The sequence below is a fragment of the Pyxicephalus adspersus genome, chromosome 3 (genome assembly GCF_032062135.1).
Source record: "Pyxicephalus adspersus chromosome 3, UCB_Pads_2.0, whole genome shotgun sequence".
Taxonomy (NCBI): domain Eukaryota; kingdom Metazoa; phylum Chordata; class Amphibia; order Anura; family Pyxicephalidae; genus Pyxicephalus; species Pyxicephalus adspersus.
In genome coordinates this window covers 155017562-155038058 of record NC_092860.1, presented here as the reverse complement: position 1 = coordinate 155038058, position 20497 = coordinate 155017562, and positions in this window count along the sequence as shown.

The following is a 20497-nucleotide window of genomic DNA, read 5'->3' as shown; positions in this document are numbered from 1 at the left end:
GGAGAGCAGCCATGACTACTCATAGGAGATAGATACAATTCTTTGTAATTAGGAACAATTAACTTGTAATTTTATTATACAGAGGAGAGTCTGGGCTGCTAGAACCGTGATGGTTCATGTTTGCCTGGGCCCCGGAGATCAGGGGGTCCTGCTGTGTCTTCCCACATCATTTTCTAGCCGTGTCCTCACTTTACATTCTGTACAAAATAGAATGCAATAGTGCTGATTTATTAAAGTTCTCCAAGACTGCAGATGATAGATTATCATGGAAGAACCCTGCTTAGTACCCTTACACTAACACACTATAACCCTGATACCAACCATGAAACCCCAACCCTTATCCTCCCTGTATTTCTAACACTAATCCTCCTGTAATCCCTAAACTACCTAATATCTTTATGAACTCTTCTTGTAGCATGTAAATCAAACCTTTACTTTCTCTGTAATTTTAACACTTACCTTTCCTGTAGCCCTGACACCTACCGTCCTCACACTGACCCTCCTCTAACCATAATACTAATCTTTCCTTTACCCCGAGCACAAACCTTTAGCACTAACTTTCCCTGTAGCATTAACACAAATGGCAGTTCCTATAATTTTAACACTAACTTTCTCCATAACCCTTACTTTGCCTTCATGCAACCCTAACACTAAGCTTTCTGGTAACCTTTACATGAACCTTCCCTGTAACCCTAACCTTCCCTGTAACCCTAATATTCCCTGTAACCCTAACCTTCCCTATAACCCCTACCCTCCCTGTAACCCTAACCTTCCCTGTAACCCTTCCCTTCCCTGTAACCCTAACCTTCCCTATAACCCCTACCCTCTGTGTAACCCTAACCCTCCCTATAACCCTAACCTTCCCTATAACCCCTACCCTCCGTGTAACCCTAACCTTCCCTGTAACCCTAACCCTCCCTATAACCCTTACCTTCCCTGTAACCCTAACCTTCCCTATAACCCTTACCTTCCCTGTAACCCTAACCTTCCCTATAACCCCTACCCTCTGTGTAACCCTAACCTTCCCTGTAACCCTTCCCTTCTCTGTAACCCTAACTTTCTCCATAACACTTACTCTCCCTGCAACCCTAATCCTTCATGTAACCCTAACCTTCTCTGTAACCCCAACCATCCCTGTAACCCTTACCCACCGTGTAACCCTAACTTTCCCCGTAGCCCTAACCTTCCCTATAACCCTAACCTTCCATGTAACTCTAACCTTCCCTATATCTTCCCTGTAACAATAACCCTCCCTGTAACCCCAAACCTTCCCTGTAACATTAACATTTATAGCACAAACTTTGCCTGTGCCCCTAACATTGCCCTCTATGTAACCCTAACACAAACCTTTCTTGTAACCCTTATACTAACTTGTCAAGTAGTTTTGCTTGTTGTTGACTACTTATGGTTCAAGCCACATTTATTTAATCAAGGGCTAACCATTTCCCGCACTCGTACAACCTCCAACCTGCAGGAGGAAAGTTCAATAACTTTTTCCATAGTTAATACTGAATCCGGCTTCCAGAAGAAGGTGGGGAGTTGGTAAATGACACAAGCCAGGAACTAAAAATTTAAAATGAACATATACATACACTTTAACCTAAATCTAAATTCTCCCCTTTATGCTTCTGCCAGCATCCATTGTGCACCTTACAGGTCACTTACGTGTCCTTTGGGTACGCTGCTACATTTCTATTTAATAGATGGTTTATTAGCACTTTATTTATGACAAGATATTTGTTATTTATGCCTTGTCAGGTGATAATTCAGAATAATTAGGTTCCTGATGATGGGGGAGCATCAGATACAAACAGACACGAGACAATATAGGGATTTCATTCCATGTGACATTTAGAGAGACGTCCCTAGAAGGCAGGGGGATTGTCGGCCCACGCAGGGCCCGGTGTTGAGTCTGCTCAGCTGTCTGGCGCTGTGTGTGATTGCGCGGGCGTGTGATTATTAAAACGTTCGTTAGATGGAAAACCCAGCGTCAGGCTCACATTGACACGCTGCCTGGGACAAATAAATTAATTGTTTCCTACAAAGGCAAGGACATGAGCCAAGATTTCACAAATAATACAAAGCTTCTAATTATCCAAAACATTATATTTATTGCATGGGGATATCACTGAGATTTAAAAAAAACTTTCCGATCACAAGTGTGTTGCGTTAACAAATGTGTTTACAGTATATAAGGAATTTCATTCCATAGTGTGTTCCAAAGTGGGTCCCATTGGTATGTTCCATAGTGCATCCCATAGTTGTCCAATAGTACATCTCATAGTGAGTCCCATTAGTATGTTCTATTCAGTGTGCCACAATGTATAGTGTGTTCTATAATAAAACTATAGTATGTTCCATTGTGGGTCCCATAGAGCATCTCATAGCATGTCACCTAATGTGTCCTATAATGCGTTCCAAAGTGTGTTCCATAGTTGTCCAAGGGTGCATCCCATAGTGAGTCCCATTAGTATGTTCCATTGTGCATCCCATAATGTATCCCATAATATGTTCCATAGAGCTTTCCATAGATCAATTAATAGTGCGTCCCATAGTGAGTCTCATAGTGATTCCAATTAGTATGTTCCACTGTGCATCCCATAAAGTATCACATAATATGTTCTTTAGAGCATTCTACATTTGTTCAATAGTGCATCCCATAGTGAGTCCCATAGTGAGTCCCATAGTGGGAGTCCCATAGTGCTCCCATAGTGAGTCCCATAGTGAGTCCCATAGTGCTCCCATAGTGAGTCCCATAGTGCATCCCATAGTAAGTCCCATAGTGAGTCCCATAGTGCGTCCCATAGTGCGTCCCATAGTGAGTCCCATATTGGGTCCCATAGTGAGTCCCATAGTGTATCCCTTAGTAAGTCCCATATTGGGTCCCATAGTGAGTCCCATAGTGAGACCTATAGTGGATCCCATTAGTATGTCGCATTGTGCATTCTTTTTTGCACAATATTTCCCAAAGTGTGTTCCATACTTCATCCAACGGTGAGTCTTCTATGTATATTTACAGATCTATGCAACTGATATCTCATTTTCTAATTTGAGTAATTATCACAATTTTCCTAAATTGTAGCTGCTATCTTTTAAATGTTGCGGAAATCTTCTGTATGGACTCGATCACATACACACATCACTGTCATGGTCATGCAGGTGGAATTCTCTGTCCTCCTGGGAGCAGCAGAACTTCATTTTCACTGATCCCACAAGTGCTGGAAACATAATCTTCTCCAAAAATCAATAAGGATCAACCGTTAACGTGATTAGACTGAATCTAAAGATTTCCTAGAAGGAGCTGATATCAGGGGGATACCAGGCCTGGAAACCACCAATCAGACAATTATTGGTACGTAATAAGACAAAGCGTCAGGTTTGTGATGTCTAAAAAAATATCCAGCCGTCTCCGGCATGGCCATAAGAACACATTGGGGGTGGGGGCAAACACAGCAATTATGACGAGCTATACCCCAGCACACATAGCAGATCTGCATTTTCCACTCAACCAACCAATCTTATAAATTTTCTGATTGGTCGGATGCTTCAAAACACTTCCCACTTGTGTCCAACATTCTGCCCTTCTGATCAGAAAGTGATATCATATGGGAGACAGGAACAGAACGTTGTCACCCTATAACAGGAAGTGCCTTCGCCAATTATTTTTATATTAAAATCTGCGGATTTACAAATATTGAAAATGACTTTTATGAGTTTCTTTGCTATAGCTGATATGAGATTGTAGAAGACGTTATGTAAGTTCATTGGTTAATTTATGCTGAGCGGACGCTTTCTGTGCCGTTCAGTTGCTGGGTCCCCCAAGATCTTACTGCATCTCATTGGCAGTAATCAGCTAACATTTATTCACTCTGAAAGAGTTTCTTTTCATTCTGCTCCCTTCCAATGTTTCCCTTTTTAATCCTAAGGTCTCCTGATACTCCAGCTCCCCAAAATCCTCCCTCATCATGCCGGACTCTCTAATCTCCTCCAGTAAGGGAGACCAAAGGAGAAACATACCCTCATATTTGGAGGAACTCTTTTGAAGTTTACAAATCAGGATGATGAGAGGCACGAGGTAAGAGGACCTATCAGAGGGTCCTGGAGGAGCTGAGATTGTGGCGGGAGAGACTTCAACTCAAATGATGGGAAGTGTTTGTTTATAGTCTGATGAATCCTCCCCGGCTGTGAGAACTGAGATGACCGCATTCACATCATTTATTTACCGGGTGGAGAGTCGTGGCTCAGGAAAAGCTTTACTGGTAATATTAAATCACAGCAGCATTTTATGGCCTTCCTCAAGCGAAAAGTGGAACTAAACCCTAAAAAATTGTGTCCAGGCAGGTCCCACCTGTCCTTACTTTATCATGAGAATGGTCATGTTCATTCGGTCTTCTTCTTTGGGTGTCGGATCTTCATCCATCTTGATTGGCCAGACCAGGAAGACGTAATGCGAGGGAGTTCAATGCTGGTATGCCCGGAATATCCTGGCATTCTACACTGAGCTCTATATGGGCAAAAAAAGATCACAATAGATATTCTGGTGTCCCGAACAGCAGTCCCACTTCTGTATGCCTTCCTCTTCCCCAAAAAATGCTCATCCTACTTCTAGATCACCATAAAAGAAAGTCTTCATTATGCGAGTTCAGGTCCACTTTAAGTGTCATTGATGTTTCAGTGTCGGGTTGAGGTGAAGGGCTTAGATTTGGTTGATGTTCAGGTGTAAGGTTGAGATTTAACAAGGTAGTTTATGGTTAGAATAAGTTGGGTAAGGATCCAGAATTTAGAATCCTAATTTTAATTTTCATGGTATTTTCGGTGGTTCTAATTTCCGGAAGGCTTATGGCAGAAAGGGAGCAATGGCTGTCTCTGTCCTATATCTAACTCTTCTGTTCCTTGAGCACCCCAAGCTTGATAGCCAGTTCCATCAGATCCCTTATATTAGCCCCCTTGGTAGAATTTATAATGGATATGGATCAGGCTCCCTACATCTCGTCAAACTACCCAGACATCATTTGCCATTTAGTACTAGATACTTTTTGGAGCCTTATTAAGATTTTTCCATTACTCTAATGGGACTTTCCAGTTCAGAAGTTCCTCATTTCCAGAGTTTTGAAGCCAAAATACAATATGCTTTTTTTGGGGATGGAGGGAGACACATATGTGGAGATAGTCAGTACCTATCACTCCGCTTAATTGGCATTTACCTGCCATGTTGATTACGGCTGATTCTGATCTGGATTAGAGAGGACAAAAAAAGAGAAAAGCGAGAGAGAGAGAACAGAAGAGCCACGCTGCAATAACTGAATACAAAGAGCAACGGAGAGGGCATGGCTGCCATTCACTACTAATTACCAGCTAATACCCCTATCATCTGCCATTAAAGCAGCTGCCAGTCACACAGGACCCGGATAATGAGACCACGCTGAGCCTATTACAAATTCCAATGCCCTCAGCCCCTAAAACGCATAGGAATGAAATACTGTGAGACGGAAATCTTCCTCCCCCGGGGGGTAACTACTGCAGCTTTTACCTTTGCAATTCAAGACAGAAACTAAACTTAACATGTTCATTCATGTATCTCTAACGTATACCGCAGTGCTGTACAGAGATCACTGAGCCAGTCCTATCAGTCTCTGTACAGAGGAGCTGACACTCTAATGTCCCCTCACAGTCACACACTATTATTATACATTTATATACCTCTAACATATATCATAGTGCTGTACAGAGAACACTGAGCAAGTCCCATCAGTCTCTGTACAGAGGAGCTGACACTCTAATGTCCTCCCACAGTCACACACTATTATTATACATTTATATACCTCTGACATATACCGCAATGCTGTACAGAGAACACTGAGCCAGTCCTATCAGTCTCTGTACAGAAGAGCTGACACTCTAATCTCCTCCCACAGTCACACACTATTATTATACATTTATATACCTCTGACATATACCATAGTGCTGTACAGAGAACACTGAGCAAGTCCCATCAGTCTCTGTACAGCGGAGCTGACACTCTAATGTCCCCCCACAGTCACACACTATTATTATACATTATATAGCTCTGACATATACCACAGTGCTGTACAGAGAGCACCGAGCCAGTCCCATCAGTCTCTGTACAAAGGAGCTGACACTCTAATGTCCCCCACAGTCACACTATTATACATTTATATAGCTCTGACATATACCGCAGTGCTGTACAGAGAACACTGAGCCGGTCCCATCAGTCTCTGTACAGAAGAGCTGACACTCTAATGTCCTCCCACAGTCACACACTATTATTATACATTTATATAGCTCTGACATATACCATAGTGCTGTACAGAGAACACTGAGCCAGTCCTATTAGTCTCTGTACAGAAGAGCTGACACTCTAATGTCCTCCCACAGTCACACACTATTATTGTACATTTTTATACCTCTGACACATACTTGGTTTCCTACAGGTCATCCTGCCATCGGCACCACCAATCTTTTAGAATGTTCTACCCTCCAGGGTACCAGATACAGATCTAATAAAGATCTCACCATTCCACAATGCTGAGGGCCAGGATGACCTCCCACAGATGTAGTAATTTTTCATTGAGGATTTATCTATAATTTGCTACATTCAGACCAGTATCCCAGTCCCTGCTGCTGAAAAACATTCCCACAGCATGATGCTGCCACCACCATGCTTCACAGTTGGGATGATATTGGGCAGGAGATGAGTCGCGCCTCCAGACATAATGTTTAGACTTGAGACCAAGCAGTTCAATCTCAGTTTCATCAGACCGAATGAGCAAATGTTTTTCCTCACAGTCTGAGAGTCCTCAGGTGCTTTTTTGCGAACACAGGAGCTGTTTAGCACTTAGCAGAGGCTTCCATCTAGCCACTTTGCCAGAAAGCCCAGATCGATGGAGGGCTGGAGCTGTGGTTGTCCTTCTGGAACATAGTCCCATCTCCACACACGATCTCTGGAACTCATTTAGAGTGACCATCGGGTTCTTGGTCACCTTTCCCACCAAGCCCCTTCTCCCTCCATTGTTTGGTCAGGTGACAATGAAGAGTCCTGGTTGTGCCAAACATTTTTTATTTGAGAATAATGGAGGCTGCTGTGCCCCTTGGATCTCCAATTATCCAGATCAGAGTTATTACAATCCTGTCTCTGAACTCTGCAGGCCGTTCCTGTGACCTCATGGCTTTGTTTTTGCTCTGATTGCCAGCTATGAGACCTTCTATAGGGAGGTGGCGCCTTCCCAAACCACGTCCAATCAATTCACCACAGGGGGGCGCCAGTCAAGGTGCAGAAACATCTCAGCAGACATCAAGAGAAATGGGAGGCACCTGAGATAAATTTTAAATGTTGTTACATGTTGTTGTAAATACTTTGTAAATGTGATATTTCAGCTTTGTCATTGTGGTGTACTGAGTGTAGATTAACGTAGATGAATGTAGTATCAGGATGCATAATAACAAAACTAAACATATAAAGGGGTTCTGAGTACTTTCTAAAGCCACTGTATAGCTTTGTCTTAGGCATTCAGCCCTAGGACCACCATAGAAGCATTGGTGAATATTCACATTCACTGGCCCTTCCCAAAAGTAGAAAACATTTAGTAAAGATCCGAGAGGATTTGGTTGGGACTCACAGATTCATTTTAATCTATATTTTGCCTTGTTTGCCAACACCCCCTCCCCCTCCCCAGGCTGATTTAATGAAGAAAAGGTTGAAGTTCACATTTCAGTCTTCAGATGTTTTCTCCAAATGCAATATTGCTAAACACTCCTCAATAACCTTTAGGTTTAGCTGCCTCAAAGAAACAGCAGAACAACAACACACAATGCAATGCCATGGCAACTCGTATTTACAAGGACGGAAAACATCTTACAAGCCTCATTTACTTCCCCACTTTGCAGCAATTAAGCTCTGAAAAGGCAGTAAAGGTGCCTCGGTCTATAATGAGAAGGTCCAGGGCTATATCATCCCACTTTTCTCTCCATTACAGCCCTCAATGTTCAGGACTTTTACAAGTATACTGAAACCCAGGGGCAACTTTATTATGAGCAGGTGAATCCAGGAGCATTCCTGTGAATGGGGTACCATGCTCATGCCACAACAAAATTAGGAATTTCAGTCAATATACATTCAATGGAAATATTTAACCAGCCAATGGCAGCATTAAGCATGTGGACCTGCTGAAGTTCAAACTGCGTATCAGAATGGGGCAGAAAGGTGATTTAAAGTGAATCTAAACTCAAAAGTTTTACTTTACATAAAAGGGTAGACATCCTTTTAATATAAAGTAACAATTGTATTAAGTGCAACACTCTTTTTTTTATTAAAAATAAGAGTGCAGCACCTCTTCTTTCTGGGGGTGGGAGAGCCTCCCGAGGTACCTACATCACGCATCCCAGGAGACTCTTGGCTGTTCCTTCCTTCTTTCTTCCGATCTCGGGCATGCGCAGAAGGAGCCCTTTCTTTAATAGATTGCACTTTTTTCCCCATCTACATCACCCAATCTTCCACCTGCACAATGAGAGAAAGGTACAAAAGAAGAACAACATGCATGTTTAATACTGTCCAGGAGGAATACATTTGGGGGAGTCAGAAATGGAGACGGATCTGGGGGTTCTGGTAGATCATAGACTTAATAACAGCATGCAATGCCAAGCTGCAATATATAAAGCTAGTAAAGTACTTTCTTGTAATAAAAGAGGAATAGACTGCAGAGATGGAGACATAATCCTGTACAAAGCATTGGTCAGACCACATCTGGAATATGCAGTCCAGGTTTGGGCAAATTGGATAGAGTGCAGAGAAGGCAACTAAACTAATAAAAGGAATGGAGGAGCTCCGCTATGAGGAGAGATTAGCTGAACTGAATCTATTCTCCCTTGAGAAGAGACGTATAAGGGGGATATGATCACCCTGTATAAATATATAAATGGTCCATATAGAGAACTCTCTTCCCCATTATTCACTGTAAGGTCATTACAAAGCACAAGGGGGCGCCGTTTCTGGAGGAAAAGAAGTTTAAGCTCCGGATAAGGAAGGGATTCTTCACTGTAAGGTGTGTGAAAATGTGGAATCTACTCCCTCAGGAAGTAGTTTCAGCAACTACTATAGATTGCTTTAAGAAAAAGCTGGATGTGTTTCTACAAGCACAGAATATAACTGAGGATTAAGGATTTAAAGTAAAGATAACAGTGACTGATGATCCAAGGAACATCCGATTGCCTCATGGAATCAGGAAGGAATTTTTTTTCCCTGTTGAAGCAAATTGTACCCGGGCTTTTTTTGCCTTCCTCTGGACCAACTATGTCTTATAGGGTTTTATATCTGGGATATGTTTATTTCCCTAGTGGTTGAACTTTATGGACTTATGTCATTTTTCAACCTAACCTACTAATGTAACTATGTGACCCGGAAGTAGAATGAAGAAGATGGAAGAAGTATAGCAAGACGACGCAGAACCAAATCAAAGAAACCTCCTAATGGATCAATGGATCTGTGAGAATAAAGTTAAGTGTGTCTTTTTTATTTTGACTTTAGTTTCGCTTTACGTAATTTTGAACATAGTATGGTTGTTGGTGCCATGCAGGCTGAGTATTTCATAAAATTCTGATCTGATGGGATTTTCACCCATAAGCATCTCTAGGGTTTACAGAGAATGAGAAAATGAGGGGCAGTTACATAGATAGGGTTAAAAAAGATGCAAGTCCATTGTAATAAACGTACAGTAAACGTTCATATTTCAGATAGAACCATAAATGCACAGTTGATCCAGAGGAAGGCAATAAAATATATCTAGTTCTTGGTTCCAAAATACCTTGTTGGTGCCAGGGGTGGGAAGAGAATGGCGGGACTGGTTCGAGCTGATAGTAAGCCAACAGTGACCCAAATGCAGAAGAGGTATGCATCTGGATTCACAACAGGACCTTGAAGCAGATGGGTTACAGTAACAGGAAACCAAAGTGGGGGCCACTTCTGGCAGCTTAGAATGGGCAATGAGGCTATAATTTGCACAGGTTCACAAATATTGGACAAAATATTGGAAAAATGTTGCCCGGTCTGATAGGTCTTGATTTCCACTTCAACATTTGAACAGTAGGGTCAGAATTTGGCACCATCAACGTGAAAGCATGGATCCATCCCGCCTCATATGAATGGTTCTGCTGGTGGTGTAAGGGTATGGGGGTACTTTCTTGGCACACTTTGAGCCCTTTAGTACCAACTGGGCATGGTTTATATCCTGACATCTGACCTAGTATTGTTGCTCCCTCTTCATTAATGCTATGCAGATTAATAAGAAACTAACAATATCAATATAAAATAGAGCTTCTAGCCCCATCACACATGCTATATGGCCACACGTATGTAGAAACTACAGAACATAGACATATTACACTGTGTACCCTTCCAACATTGTGGTTACAGTTTGGTGAAGAACCTTTTTATGACTTTGAGTACAAAGCCAACTCCAAAGCCAAGGATTGGTCATTGTGGAGGAATTTGAGTGTCCAATACAAAGCCCTGATCTCAACCCTACTGAACACTTTGGGATATATTTGAAGAACAATCCCGAATCCTCCCATTCAAGATCTGGACCTGACCTCACCAATGTCACAATTTCCATGGTCACCTTCCAAAATCCTAAGGAAAGGAAACCATTCATAGAAGAGTGGAGCTTATTGTAGACATGGAGTTGGACCAACTCCTTTTTAATACCATTGATTTTGAAATGAGATGTCCAACAAGCTCATATAGGTGTAGTGGTCAGGTATACAAACTATTGCCCATCTAGTATATTATTCATCTTGTATATTTATTAATATTATTAATATTAATAATAACAATAATAAACAGGATTTATATAGGGCCAATGTATTACACAGCGCTGTACATTAAAAAGGGGTTTCAAATGACAGACAAGATACGTATTGTGACACAGGAGGAGGAGAGGACTCTGCCCAGAAGAGCTTACAATCTAGGAGGTGGGGGAAGTATCACAAAATAGGAGGGAGATATGGAATGGTGGGAAGCAGTGAGGGTTTAGGAGACAGAAGAAAATGGGTAGGAAAGTTTGAGATGGACTTTGAGTGCTCTTTTAAAGTAGCAGAAAGTAGAAACAAGCCGAATAGGATGCAGAAGACCATTCCAGAGAGACGGGGCAGCTCTAGAAAAGTCTTGCAGCCATGCGTGTGATGAGGTTATGAGTGAGGAAGTCATTAGTAGGTCATTGGAGGAATGAAGAGAGCGGATTCTTTCCATATGTAGATTCCCCTCTGCTCTTCAATCACTGTAGTGTTCAGCACTCTGATAAACCTCAATGCAGACCCCCCCTTCCCATTGCATTATCTAAATACCATTGTCAGCCTGGGTAGGTATCAGGGCGAGATGTGTGCCAGCTATACCCTCTGCCTGCTATATCATATCACATAATCACAGCATTACCAATCACTTTCATAATTAAAATGTCACAAAAGATCAGCGGATAATCCTCTGCATTCAGTATTATTCCTGCATGTCTACCTGGATAAATGGATAAAAGCAGACAGCAGTGCTCAGGTGGTTAATGGTTCCCTTTAACAGTTGTGGCACTCACTTCTCAGCTTTGACACAGAAGAGGCTAAATGAATGGCTTGACTTATTGAAAGACCCTCGCTTTATTAAAGAGTTGTTAGCGGCCTCCATGGCAACTGCCGGGCACACGTCGCTTGGAGGGACATCCATGAAAGGGCCCATTGTGGAGTCTTCGTCTGCTGGAAGACCCTTTGTTGGTTGTCTGCAAGGTTACAATGTGACTGGCAAAAATAAAATTGTTACCATTCACTAATTGTGCTCTATTCCCAGTGAAGTCCATCTGTGCCGTACTGCACGTCAACATTTTTATAATGCTGCCAAGCAGAAGGTTTATTACGATGAAGAAGACACACGTGTCCCTGTTCTTACCTGGAAATCCTGTCAGTAACAGCACTTTCTGTTGCAGGCTGACAACACTTAGGCACTGCCTCACAAATTGCAGTAATGTTGTCAGCATGCTTTAGATCAGTGTTTTTCAACCGCTGTTCCGCGGCACACTAGTGTGCCTTGAGAGATCTTCGGGTGTACCGTGGGAAATTATCCAATTTCAGTTAATTGGTCCCAAAATGATTTATTTACTGCAAAAAATTTGTCTTCATTTGTCTATACCAGCGATGTATAGTGATAGGCAGAACCAAAAAAAAACTCTTCCACTAGATGGCAGCAGGTAGCTAATTTACGTGTCTGACTTTTTGGTGGTGTTCCGTGGGATTTTTCTAATTGTAAAATATGTGCCACGACTAAGAAAGGTTGGGAAACACTGCTTTAGATGGCCAGCTCATGCAATGGACAACCCAATGTGAAGGAGCACACAAAGAAGAATCCTCCTGCTGGTGCTAATTGCAAAACACTTCCTTGGCATTGTTTGACACTATTTGCTTTGGAAGACTGTATACAACAGTTTATGATACCAAACATAGCAAAATAATCTAATGCCTCTGGCATTCTTGCAAAAATTTCCTCGAACTTCAGATGGTTTTTGTAAATTTTGAAATTTCGGCGAACCAATTTTGGGAAACCATCGGAAGATCTAGGAAATTTTAACTGCAGGATTCCCAGGGAATCCTCCTGTTTGTGATTCCCGTGGCACTACAGGTTAATTAACCTCTAGTGCCCGGAGATATTCTCAATGGATGCGGCTGTGTGATCCCCGGCACTAGAGGTTAATTAACCGTTAACTAATACTAAGGTTGGCTGTCAGCATATAAGCCATGCCCAATTGCTACTAAGGGGCTCAAAGTGTGCCAAGAAAGTACCCCCCACACTCTTACACTACCAGCAGAACCATTCATATGAAGCAGGATGGATCCATGCTTTCATGTTGATGATGCCAAGCCATTCTCGCTTAAAATTCGGTAAGCTAGAATGGCCAAATTCGCCTCAGGATCGAGTTTTAAAAAATTGTTCTCTCATCCCTACTATATATATTACACTATTGTTGAGAAAAAGACATTCCCGTGTTGAGTTGGTGAATCCTATAGAGAATGAGCAGGAGCTAGATCGTCGCCCATTCTGTTCTATAGACAGACATCTCAGTGTACATACTTAAGGCTCAACTCCAGCCACTCCCAAGCTAAATCTTTTTGTTGTGTCACGGGGGCACTGTATATGTGTAAAGGGGGATGGCAGGGCATCACAAGACCAGCCTACAACGACTGGGATCCTGTACGTTATTCTCTATCCAACTCCAGGCTTATAAACAAATCAGCTTCCTCTTGCTCTTAAAACATCTTCAAAGCTTTTGAAGGGTCCTCTGCCACTTCTAACCCTATGACATAGATTATTGCCCCCAGATAATGCAGAAACACACCCAGCTGGCACAAGCACACAACTCCTCAATGCAGGCAATTCATTCACTCATCCAACTCATGAAAGGATAAAAATGCAGCTGGTTGGCTGTGTTCTGGATTTGGGAATAACTTGGCTAAGTGTCCATGGATGATTCCTGACCCATTAACTGAAGGAGATGACAATGACTCTGAGGCCACTGTAATAAGTAGTGTTGCCCCTCGAAACCAACATTTCTCTACCAGGGTTCCTCCAGAGGTTTCTAGGGGTTCCTTGAGCAATGAGCAATTTTTTTCCACCAATTTTTGGTTATCTGTAAAGGTTCTCCTATGTAAAAAATGTTGAAAAAGGCTGCTCTAAGACGATCACTTATAGTTGTATAGTTATTATAGGTGATACAATGTAACATTGCTCAACATCAACAAAACGAAGTTATGTAATCGGCACAGAAACAATGTCTGATACAAAATAAAATTAAACCTTCAAGTAAACTTAAAGTTACATAGCTAAATAGCTGCCAGGCACCAGAAATTTAAAGCTGCCTCTGTGGTCCTCCGATGTCTATCTATCTATCTATCTATCTGTCCAAAACATCCTGGGTAACACAAAATGTAAATTATCTTATTCTTCAAATAATCCCCAAACAATTTAGGAATTACAATTTTAATTCCAAACCTTAAGTTTACCAATTTATATGTATTTGTTTTTGTTTTAGTGAACAGACTTTGATGTAATACTTTATTAATAACAGAATACGTGTATGTACACTATATATATGACTGTATATACCTGTTTGAACTATACTTATCACATGCATGATGATTAGTTGATACACAGTCAAAGATGATTGACTAATACGTGTTTATGTACAATAAATACACCTAGATTACACGCAAACCGCTACACTAAACACACAGCTACCCCTGAGGAAGCCCACAAAGGGCAAAACACGTCGGGTAACAAGGCTGCATTAAAAAAACACCTCTACCTACCTGTGTTCTTCATACATATGGTTTGCTCCATGCAGGAATGATAATACCACTAATTAGATGATCTATGTCTAGCGTATAGGTATTGGACCTCAAGGAATGAGGCCATATTGGAATATTCTGTACAAACAAGCAACTATTGTTTATTTTATGAATATGTAAAAAAATATAAGTGAATTGTTGCCAAAAAAACCCGGCCTGTCTTTCATGTTCAAATATAAGTCTTCCTATGACAGTTTTTTGGGGAATATATTGGCGAGATCTCCGCACTAAGTTGAGGAATCACGGAGTTCTTCCGTGTTTTATTTGTTTCATATTATGAAGGATAAACCAAGGGGTGCAGGAAACACAAAGGTGGCTAATTGTACAGACACACAAGTGACCCGCTTCCAAATGATGAAGTTTGGGTGGCTCCAGTGAAGAGTGTGGTTAATGCTACATTATACAAAGACATTTTGGACAATTGTCAACTGGTATCAATCATTTGGTGAAGGCTCCCGTCTATTCCAGCATGTCCCTGTGTACAAACACAGTTTTACCAATATGGTGTGGGGACTTCCAGTGTCCTACACATAGTCCTGACCTCAACTTTACTGAACACCTTGATGAATTGGAATGCTGATGAAAGGCAAAGTCTTCTCATCCAACATGAAGACCTGACCTCACAAATCGACAGAATTTCCTAAAGATACTCCCCACCTTCCCAGAAGACTGGAGGTTGTTATAGCTGATGATGAGCCAGGTTTTCCCATCCATCATCAGAATCTCACCTCACAAGTGGCAGAAATTCCTACGGACTCCCTCCAAGATCCAAAAGAGGCTGATATAGCCCCAGAATGGAAGTCAATATTTATGTCAAGGGTTCTGAATTCCCAACAGGCTGATGTCTATCTGATGAGGTGCCTACAAACTGTTCACCATAAAGTACTACTTTGGACCTGTGAAGCTAACAACATGTGCCTGGGTAGGAGCATGAGGGATGCAGGTTATATATGGTCATCCTTTTTAGTAGGTGTTCTCCTTGTGTCAAATGATTCACTGTAATAAAACAAATTCTACAATGCACTAATGGAGGCAGCACAGGGCCTGCTTTATCATCACATATTTCAACTGGACAGAGACAACCAAGACAAAGAAGAGGTGTTTTTTTCCCCTGAACAATAAAATCTTGAGGCCACCACTCTCTGGACCTCCTTTCCCCTATAACCTCCATCTACCGACTCCCCCTAACCAATTCTTCTTCTTCTACAGTTCCCCAAATTCTTCTTTTTTTACAGGCTGAATAAGGCCACAGACAAAGTTGGATTTCTATGAACAGAACCTCCAGACATACAACCTTTGCTGACATGCATTTCCTTTGTTGGTCCATATCTGGTTTTGAATATTTTAATAATTTGTAACCTTCTATAAAATTAAAATTATTATTCCTGCCGATGATGGAAAAAAACAATGGCCAATGATATAGGGCAAAGCCACCTCTTTATCAGTACTGTATAGGCAGGTGCCCCCTATGCCTATTGGTAAATCCAGCCTTGGTCACAGATGTTCCCAGGTGGTCAGCAGGCACAAACAAAACAAATATATAAAATAATACTAAGTATATAAAACTGAGCGGTGGCACTGTCTTCTTCTGTGCTGCCACCCTATGGAAGGCAGCACCAAATCTCAGAAATCAATACCACTGATGCCTTGAAGACAGGATTTTCTTTGTTCAGCTGTTAAAGTTTTAGGTAGAAAAAGTTGGATAGGGATCACCTGATCCACCTGGTTATAATTGGCCTATTCAACAATAAATTGGCCATGTGCCTTGCCACCCCTCCCCCATGGCCACCATATCTATCCCAGCATAGCTTGCTTTTAATGGCACCATAATGACACCTACACAAATTTGATGTCTTCAATGCCTTTTTTATTACGTAAGATGTATGACGTACAAAATTTTTGGCATGCAGCCAGTGAAAGAAGACCTCCCGGACCTACATGTTCCAAAAACAGTGAGACAAGAAGCACCGATTGCATGACTTCCCTAAGTGATATACAGCCTTGGGAAATAATAACTGTTCAGTGGTGTCTTTTAAGAACAGAACCTTTTAGTGTGGATTCCCTCAAGTTACACATTGGGAGATACCAATTTGGATTCAGTGTCCTCAGATTGAGTCCGGTGTCCCTTTAGGTTGGCTGCTCCTCTTGTTGGCGCTCTATGCTTTTGCCATATTTGAAAGAATGATCCCAGTTTGCCTATATTGTTCTGGGGGTCTCATTGATTCCTAAAGTGATCCGCAAAACATGAATGAACAATGATTGGAGTTGCAATCCTTTGTATATAATTCATGTTTTTAAATGATTGTTCAAATACAATATATTTATTATTTTTAATTAGATACATCGTGGTTATGAATTGGATGACTTAAAAGACTCCTTTTTATCTCTGTATCCCAGGAAGCACCGATACCAGAGGATCAAAGTAACAACCAGGCGTCTTGATATTAAGGAAGAGGCCAATTGTCTATGCATCGTGATTTACGTGTGATGTTTTTGTAAAATGTCTACTAGAAGAACCCTTGGGGAAATCTATGTTGGTCCCCACTCACCTTTTTATAATTATAGATGTATTTTCATCAAATGATGATTTTTTATAGCTTTATTTTGATTTATTTTTTTTTTAAACTTATTTTAATAAACTTGTTATTTCCAGGCAGAAAATTAGGTGAATCCGGCTGGCATTTTTTATACTCCTATTATATTCTGCTGAGAACCATTTTGCATTTCACTCGAAGTTGAGATTTATGTATTAAATAAATAAGCAGTAGGAAGGATAAACCACGGGAGTATGATAGGACCACCAGGCCGTGTGTTTGTGCTAATTCCGTTCACATCGGTGTTTGTAGTCCCATCAAGCTGATTGTACACAAAGGTTTGAAGTGTATGACGCATTCCCAATATGAATTTGAAGAATTATGTTGCTGCTATGCATCGTTGTTTTCTTTGATGCACATGGCAAAATATTTTTGGAAAAGCAAGCTGAAAAATTTTGATTTGATTGGTTAAATGATTGCCTGCTATTAAAAGGCATTAAAAAAGCACAAGTGTACAGAATGTTGTATGCAGACCGGAGATGCCAATAACAGTACTTCCTGTTGCAGGCTGACAACACAAAGCTGTCTCACAATTAGTGATGTTGTCAGCCCGATGTGCACTCCTTCAGGTTGCCATTGGGTTTCTTATCATGTCTATTACATATGAAGCCAATGGGCAGGTAAAGTGAGACACAAAAGGCTGCAGCTAGTTTGGTAGTGGTATGGTAAGGCAGTGCCTTACCATATCAGCCTGCAACAAGAAGTGCTGTTACTGGCAGGATCTCAAGGTAAAAAAAAAAAAAAAAAGCATCTAAAAAGAAAAATGTATACAGTGTGGCTTGATCCAAAAATTCGGAAAAGTATGTTTAGGATGTACGTACACTATTGGGTCTATTTATAAAGCAGTGAATCTGATATTCACTGAAACATTTCATGGTGGAGAATCATCCAGGTCTATGTGTTTCAATAGCATTAAAAAATTCTCCACCAGGGAATATTTCAGAGAAAGTCATATTCACTACTTTGTAGAGAGAACTCTTTAAATTTCACCTAACATATATATCTTTCTCTGCATTCTGGGGTCCCTGCAAGCTTAAGGAAGGCATTTTATAAAGGATTTATATTAGCTGCCAAATCTCCCTTTCATATTATCTCCTTTCTTATTCTCTCTGTTTCTCTCTCCCTTTCCCCTTCTCTCTCTACCCTCTCCTCCTCTCTCCCCTCTCCTTCTCTCTCTCCCCTCTCATTCTCTCTCCCCTCTCATTCTCTCTCTCTCTCTCTTCTCCTGCTCTCTCCCCTCTCCTTCTCTCTCTCCTCCTCTCCTTCCCCTGCCCTTCTCTCTCTCCCCTCTCCTTCTCTCTCTCCTCCTCTCCTTCTCTTTCTCCTCTCTTTCTCTCTCTCCCCTCTCCTTCTCTCTCTCCCCTCTCCTCCTCTCTCCCCTCTCTTTCTCTCTCTCTCCTCTCCTTCTCTCTCTCCTCTCCTTCTCTTTCCTTTCTTTCTCTGTCTCCCCTCTCCTTCTCTCTCCCCTCTCCTTCTCTCTCCCCTCTCCTTCTCTTTCTCCCTTCTCCTCCCCTGCTCTCTCCCCTCTCCTTCTCTCTCCCCTCTCCTTCTCTCTCTCCTCTCCTTCTCTCTCTCCTCTCCTTCTCTTTCCTTTCTTTCTCTCTCTCCCCTCTCCTTCTCTCTCTCCCCTCTCCTTCTCTCGCTCTCCTCTCCTGCTCTCTCCCCTCTCCTTCTCTCTCTCCCCTCTCATTCTCTCTCCCTTCCCCTCCTCTCTCCCTCCCACTTCTTCCTATATATCCCCTAGGTGGGTGCCACCATATTGACTTACACAGAGGTGTATATCCAGGTTATCAATGACACCCCAAGACACCTCCACCCAGCCCATTACAGTCCCTGTGTCCCTGCTCTCTGCATATGTCAGGGGCCAGGTGATTAGAGATGAGGACTATAGATTTTATATGTTACCAATTGATAACCATTGTACATCAGGACCCACAGTGTTCAGTTTCCTTAGCTAAACATTAGTGGAGAGGAGGAGGGGGACACCAGTAGCAGCTGATGGAGAGGATTATGAAGGTAGCACTATGTTTACATGCCTGGGAAATGGAAAGGTTCACATTGCCTTTGAGCATCTGGTTTATAATCCCATTATTTCTGGGCTCATCTGCATGGAAAGCTGTTAGTCATACAGCTTGTGAAAATAAGATTTCTGATTCGCAATGGAGCAGAAAATGATAAGAAAATTGGAAACTTCTAGACAAAACAAATAAAATAACATTATTTCCTCTAGATGGATATGGGAATGCTGGTAGGTCTTTTATCATCCTTCACACTGCTTGGTCCCATATTATTATTAATATTATTATTATTAAACAGGATTTATATAGCGCCAACATATTAAGCAGCGCTGTACATTAAATAGAGATGGGCTCATCAGTGTGTGCTGCTGGAGAGGATCTATGAAATTTATTCAGAATATAAAAATATCCTCATCATGGGAAACATGTCCTCAGCTCAGACATTGAACTATCCTACACACTTCTGCAATCCAACAACCAACACTCCTTGGACTACAAGTCCCAGCAGGCTCTGAGGACACACTAGAACCCCTCAGCTCTAACACATCCAGAAAGGCAGATTAGGAAAGATAGGGCGCATCATAAAATGCAGGAATTGGTGATTTATGGGGTTGGGGAATAACTCCTAGTTGTCTTATTCTATATCAATGTATTAGTAATGGGAACAAGAAGTTATCTGGATCCACCAGCACTAACAAACACCTGCTGGGGCTTCAGTCCAATAGATCTGTAATAAAAAAGGTAAATGAACAGCTGGAAAGTTTTTTACACAATGGCTGGTGTTTATTAATAAGAATATTATTATCAATAATAGCAGTTTAGCCTGAACTGTGCTTCCATTTATCATCCTGCCATCAGTCACTTATAACAAAACATTACATATTCTTTATTCAGAGGTAATGACATTTATGTGGCCCCTCATTTAGATAATTTGCATTAATGTGGGTAAAACCCTGAATACTTCCCTTAGTAGCAGAATTACATTGGGTTCACAACAGTAACAATTGTGTAACATTTTATTTCAACAAACATATCACATTTTTATTAGCCATGGAATTTCTTATGCCTTATGCTTTATTCTTCAAGATAAAAATACTGCAGGAGTGAATATAGGAGGGTTTGATAAAAAAAAAATGGAAAATATAGAGAGGGAGAGAGAGAGGGAGAGAAGGGGGGATGGAGAGAGAGAGAAGGAGAGAGAGGGAGAGAGAGAGAGGGGGGAGAGAGAGGATGAGAGGAGAGAGGGGGAGAGAGAGAGAAGGAGAGAGGGGGAGAGAGAGAGAGGGAGAGAGAAAGAGAGGGAGAAAGAGAGAGAGAGAGGGGAGAGAGGGGAAGAGAGAGAGAGAGAGAGAGAGAGGGAGAGAGAAAGAGAGGGGGAGAGAGAGAGAGAGAGAGAGGGAGAGAGGGATAATTGTGAAAAGGAAAAAGGAATAAGGATAGAAGGTAGAAATGAAAAATATAGAGAGGGAGAGAGAGAGAGAGATAGAAGGGGAG